This window comes from Saccopteryx bilineata, chromosome 7 (assembly GCF_036850765.1).
Source record: "Saccopteryx bilineata isolate mSacBil1 chromosome 7, mSacBil1_pri_phased_curated, whole genome shotgun sequence".
NCBI classification, from domain to species: domain Eukaryota; kingdom Metazoa; phylum Chordata; class Mammalia; order Chiroptera; family Emballonuridae; genus Saccopteryx; species Saccopteryx bilineata.
Window position 1 is genome coordinate 112,177,856 of NC_089496.1, and position 6,397 is coordinate 112,184,252.

The window sequence follows — 6,397 nt, forward strand, 5'->3', positions numbered from 1 at the left end:
GGGTGGAAACTCTGTCTCCTTAGTATCAGCTCAAATCACTGTACAGATCTTTTCTTTTAGCTAGATTGCTTAAAGTCCATGTAAGAGCATGTGTGGTTCAGGGTCAACTAGAGACATGGGTAGAGTTTATTATTTTGCTTTTTGTCCAAAGTTTGTAGTGTTATTTGCAAGAGGTCCAGCACGCATTTACTTGGCTCATGCTTGTATTCTTATGCTTGTTTATACCACACAGGAGTTTCATTCTCCTGTCACAAAGTGGGAAGGCCTCTGATCATGCAATATAGGGAGAAAAATGGCTTCAGAGAGACTGAGGGATAAGGGGCCGCCCCTCTAGGCTGAGTGCACAGGCAGCCATGGGCACCCCTGCCTGTGTCAGTTTGTATAGGCTGCGTAACAAAACACCACAGAGTATGTGGTTTAAACAATGGAGACTTGTTTTCTCATGGTTCTGGAGGCTAGAAGTTCACTATCAAAGTGTTGGCAGGTCTGGTTTCTTCTGAGGCCTCTCTCTTTGGCATGTGGAGGACCATCTTCCTTCTCTGTCTTCACGTGCTGTTCCCTCTGTGTGTCCATGTCCCATTCTCCTCTTCTTAGGACAATGGCTGTACTATGGGATTAGAGCCCACCCCATGACCTCATTTAACCTTACTGGCCTTTAAAGACTGTATCTATAAACACAACCACATTCTGAGGAACGGGAGGCTGGGACTGTAACATAAAAATGGGGGGGATGCAGGGACAAATCATCTCATACCTCTTTCCTTCAGAGGCTGAGAACTGTCTTCCCTAAAAGGCCACAGTTAATTCAGTCAACCTGCCCAGTGGCACCCATGTCATCCTGTATTCTGAGGAGGTCGCTGAGGCTCGGGGGACGCAGCTGTGGAGGACACGGCGGCCACATTCAGTGGCACTTCCCACACTGGCCCTTCCGATGAGAAGCCATGTTGGTCCTGGGCTCTGGTCTTCTGATCCCAACCGGTGTGGACAGCACCCCCAGACCCCAGGGCCTGCCGTCACAGGATCATAAGCACCAGCTGGGATGGGTCCCACCTCGGCTGGAGGGTCCCATGGGCTGTCGATGGCTCTACATTGACTCCTGGAAGCCCCAGTGGCCTGACTCAGAGGCTCTGAAGCCCCCTGACCTCACCAGGACCTGGATGTTTCCAGCAGCCCTGCCTGGCGCCCCCTTGAGAGGAGCGGCTCCCCCTCTCCCCCTCGTCAGCTGTCTCACAGTGGTGTGGTTCCCGCGAGCACCCACCTTCCAAAGGTCTGCGTTTGACAACCACAGGGAGAGGCCCACAGGGCTCCGCATGTGTTGTGAGTCCCGGTGGGAAGTGTTCCAAGTCCCCCCGGTGGAACGTGGCTGCGAGGCAGGGGGGCCGCTCCCCTATGTCCCGCTGTGCCAGCTGGCTCCCTCTCCAAGTGGACCTGGGTGGGGGGGTCCCCAGAGAATACAGGGCCCAGCAGAGCTCACAATGCGGGCCGCCCCACACTCACCTCCCCACAGCGGGGAAGGCACCAGCACCCAGGCCGTGACAGACATGGGTCCCTGTGAAACGAATGGGGCTGGCTCTTCCGAGGTGCAGCTCCAAGGATGAAACACCACCTGGAATTACAGAATTGGAAAGTTCCAGAAAACATGGCTTCCATGTCCTCTCCAAGTGTAGGTGACCGAGAAGAGCATGGCCCAGCTTGGGCGCGGACACGGGGCGGGGCAGGGGCATCAGCTCTCCACCGCGAGGCTCTGGTCAGGAGCACGTTACGCGCCCAGGACCGTGATTATTCTCACACTGCTCCTCCACCAGCTGTACTGGTGCGAGCTCAGTCCGAGGTACATTCACGCAATCTGCCCCAACGACAGTGTCCTGGGAACAGCTCGGCAACCATTCATCCCCCGACCAAGTATTTGAAAAGCAAACACACTCAGAGAAAAATGACTCAGGACCCTGAATCTCATCAGCTCCCCTCTGTTGTCAGAGGAGCCCTGGGTGCTTGGCCCTACAGGGAGGGGCCGCTGGCTCTGTCCTTTGTCTGCGGAGGGAGGTGCAGACCCGCGGTGGGCACAGCCCAGAAGGCAAAGAGTGACGCGTGTGCATCTCGCTGCCAGGTAACTGTCGCCCGCGTCGCTCTGCGTAGGGTCACAACAGGAAGGTGTGTAATTACAGGGACAAAAATACCCCAAGGAAATCAACACAGAACTTATTAATATCAGATCCATAGGTGACAAGTGTCAGACAATTGGTCAACAAGGGGCCTCATGTCTGCGTGATCCCAGCTAACCTATTATGATCTTTATGAAGTGTCCTTCTGGGGGGTCCGGATTGTCAGGTGGGAGGGGAAGCCCTTCCCTTTTATTAGCAGCTAAGCTCTTTATACTTTGACCATATTGCAGCAGGTTAGACGTCTGAGCTTTATTGTCTTATGTTATTGAAAATCCAGATTCCGGCAGGCTTCTCCCTCAGGTCACGCTTTGTCTGTGAATACATTCTCATTTTTTCCATGTACAGAGACCGTCTGGAGAGAGGCAGAAAAAGATTATGACTGTAATATACTTAAATCCAATTTATTTGCCTGGCCAGAAACTTCCACCCTCCACAATTGCTTCCTACCCTCGATGTTGTCTTTAATTCTTCCCTGACAGAAGCACGTAGAGATGGCGCCCGGCAGGTACAGGCGTGGAGAGAGGGTGAGGGTGCCGAGCTGTCCAGACCACAGGATGGGGGTGCCCCAGGCTCTGACTGAAGCTTCCAGTTCAGAACTTCTCACCTGTTGTTGAGCAAGGTGTCTTCGGCCACCGGCACTCCCTGGAGGGGAAGTGCGTTCAGAGGACAGACCTGGCCCTGTCCCTCTCCTCTGCTTTGCGGTGGCAGGGGTGTGTCTCCATGCTGCTCGGCTCTTGCCCGCAGGCCGGCCCCGTCAGGGCGGCCCCCAGAGCCACGTGTCAGTTGGGTCTTCATTAGCCTGTGTTAGCATTCCCGCAGACATTGCCTCTGGGTGCTGGGGGAACAGTGACAGTGTGGGGGCAGGTGTCCTGGTGTCCTGAAAGGAACCGCCTCCTTCCCTCCACGGAAGGGCACAGCCTGTGACACATGCTCCACGTTGCAGGAGACAAGGCTCCCGCACCCGTGTCTGCGCGGCAGCAAGCCTGGCCATCCGGGACCCGGGTCCTGGTGCCGGTGCCTCTGCAGCCCCGGAGCCCGAGGGTACTGCCGGGTGCCACAGCTTCCATGGCGGCGCTGACCCCAGAAGGGAAGGAGACGGCATCCCCTTCAGTGGGTTCGGGGACAGGGCTCAGAAGGCAGCTGTGGTCAGAAAGGCACGCACAGAACCAGTTCTTAGGAGGGCGGCGAACGGAGCAAGGGGCAGGGGCGGCGGACAGGGTCACAGATCCTGCCAGACTGTCTTCCACGAGGACCACACAGTCCTCCAACGGTCCCCCAAGAGGCCGTGTGCCTTTCGCACCCTCCTCATCAGCCTACGCATCGGCATTTAAAAAGTACTCTTGCCACCTTGACCGTTACATGATGTAGACTCGACTTAACGTTGTTTTAACTTACGAGGTTTAGCATCTGGTGGAGACACGAGATGGAGCCAGACAGGGTGAGGGTGACTGTCACATTTTCGGGGTGCCTGGGCTAGGGCTCGGGCTAAATCAGACAGTGTGCCGGACCCCAGGCAGGTGGGAAAGGTCCCACGTGACACAGGTGCAGTGGCGCTAAGCGGCCCGAGCAAGGAAAGAGCCTGGAACCTGGGAGCCATGCTGGCTACAGTCACAGACTCAGAGGACGAAGCACGGTGACTCCAGGGCTTTCCCAGAGGCAGCAGTGTGACCTGCCTCCCGCTCCGCTCTCTGAAGAGCATCTCTCAGGAGGAAGCCCTGGAGATCGGTGCTGCCTCCCCGACCAGGACCAGCCCCCCGCAAGGCCCTGCGTGCTCCGCCCTCAGCCCGTCACCCCGACGGATGACACCCGTTCTCTGCTGTTCATTCTGCACAACCCCTCAGTCCTCGGGCCGTAAGCGCTCCCCGCCGCATGCCTTCGCCCCTGCAGCTATGGTCGGAAGGCTCACGAGAGGGAGCAGGGAAGGGGGAACAGAGGACAGAAGGCAGTTCTGGGGTGGCAGGTGGGACGCCACCCGTGGAGGACACTGAACTTGGAACTGGGTCTCGGATGACACTGGGGAATCGCTGCTCATTGTGTTCGCTGTGATACGGTGTGAACTGGAGCATTTAAGGATGAAATCTTGGCTTTCCTTAATACAGTTTGGGAAAAACGTCCTAGGAGGGAGCGCGGAAAGACCGGCGAAGCGTTAGCGCCCGACGAGCTGGCGGCATGCAGGAGCCACCCCTAGTCCCCACCCCTAGTCCCTCCACTCCTGAGCGGCTCTGAGTTTTTCCATAATGGTAAGTGTTTTTGAAGTGCTTACCAGTAGTGAAAAATAAGTTGGAAAGACAAGAGGACAATATACACCAAACAAAATCGATTATCATTATTTACAAACAGGTTGGAGTTCTAGAAAATTCAAGAGAGTTCGTTTATTAATATAACAACTAATTGGAAGGTTTATCAGGCTGGTCAGATACAAAACACGCGAATAAGAATCTCAAACCCCTGCCAAACGCCGACCACTGGAATCCACCGCTGGAAAGCACATTTAAAAGCAATGCTCTTTATAATAAGTGCCTGTTAGCACGATGCTGCCTGGTCTCAGGTGCAGGTGGAAGGGAGGTGGCCCTGAGCAAAGCTCCTCACTCCCTGGGCACTGGGACAGCTGGCGCCAAGGGCAGTGCCCACCGAGCCATCAGTCTGAAGGCCAGCATGGGAGCAGAAGAAGCCCACGGGTTCAGGGACACAGCAGCGGTAAGGATGCTGTGGTGACAAGTGACAGATACTCGACTCAAACAGCAACGTGTGACCACTCAATGTCTCATCTCACAGGAAGGCCAGAGGCAGAGCTGGCTGCAGGGCTGGCTTGTCCCGTGGCTCCAAATGTCACCGAAGGCGCCATCCCTGCTCAGTGGTCCTGTGTCAGGATCCTCCCCAGATGAGTTCCCCAGGATTTCAGGATGGCGGACGGTGGCCATGGGGCAACGGCTTCCCCGTTCACACTGAGAGATGGGGGGGGGGGGGGCAGGAGAGAGAGGACTTGGGCACAGGTCGGATGCTTTCCTACAGTCTGACCCGCTAGCCACACCCGGACGGAAGGTACTGCTGGGGGTGGGGGTGGTTGTGGGACCCTCTGAGGACCAGGTGTGGGTGAACGACCAGGGGCTGCAGTCACAGGAGAGGTTTCCTGGGGAAAGAGGCTGGGACGACACCGGAGGACAGACTGGGCCTGGGTGGCGTGGCCAGGCTGGGACTTGGGCTCAGGCAGGGTCCTATGATGTGAGGCTTCCATAGAGAAACCAGGGGTGGGGGGCCTGCAGCTGGAGGAGAGTGGAGGGGACCCTCCCACCGAGCTGGAGAGAAGGTACAGCCCCCCTGCCTCTGCCCAGCTCGGGCTGTGTGCTCCCTCCTGGCCTGCATGCCCTCCCCTCTCCTCCACTGCACCCCTGCGGCCAGGGAGAGCCCTCACCAGGGCTGTGGCCTCCAAGGGGAGGAGGCCTCACAGAAGGGTGTCACTCAGGGCTCCCTGTGCCCAGGACTAGAGGGGCTGGTTCAGGGGACCGAGCCTTTGGATCTCACAGCTTGGTCTGGCTTGAGTGGCAGGTGCACGCAGGTGGCCGGCTGGGTCGAGTCGGGAACTCTCAACCCCAACAACCAGGCGGGCTCCATCATGGCCACCGACCAGCGTGGGCCTGGGGCAGTCACAGCTGCCTCCAGGCACGTGCCCTCGGCCACCACAGAAGGTCTCTGTCCCCCAGGAAGGGCTTCCTGTGGCACATGGGACAAGGGTGGGGGGACTAGAGAGGCTGAATTGTTAGCAAAAGAAACACCCTGCTGGCCTTGTGTGCGGGGCATGCCGGGTCCGGCTCAGGTCTGTCTACCACTGTCATGGCGTCGGCTTTGGCTGGAAGTGCTGAGTCCCAGAGGTCTGGCGGGGCCTGCTGTCTCTGCCAGCCCCAGCCACCAGCCCTCCAGTGCCTCTGCTCACTGGCTCCAGGAGTCACTGGACCATGGGGGTGGGGTAAGGGGCTGGGGGGGGCGAGCGTCCCAGCAATGTCTGTACTCCAGGGAGGAACAAAATGCACTCCTGAGAAAAATTCTGGACCCTGCCCAGGGGCTGGGTGTCCCGGGGGGCAGGATCAGGTCTGCGATTCCCACAGGGCAGGCTGTGGGGGCCAGCACTGGTGCTCAAAGCTCTGCCTGGCGCCTGCTCCACAGCCTGGGGCTCTGCTGTGGCCGCTCCTGCCCCGCTCATCACAGCCCTCCCTTCCCATACCACCCCCAGAGCCAGA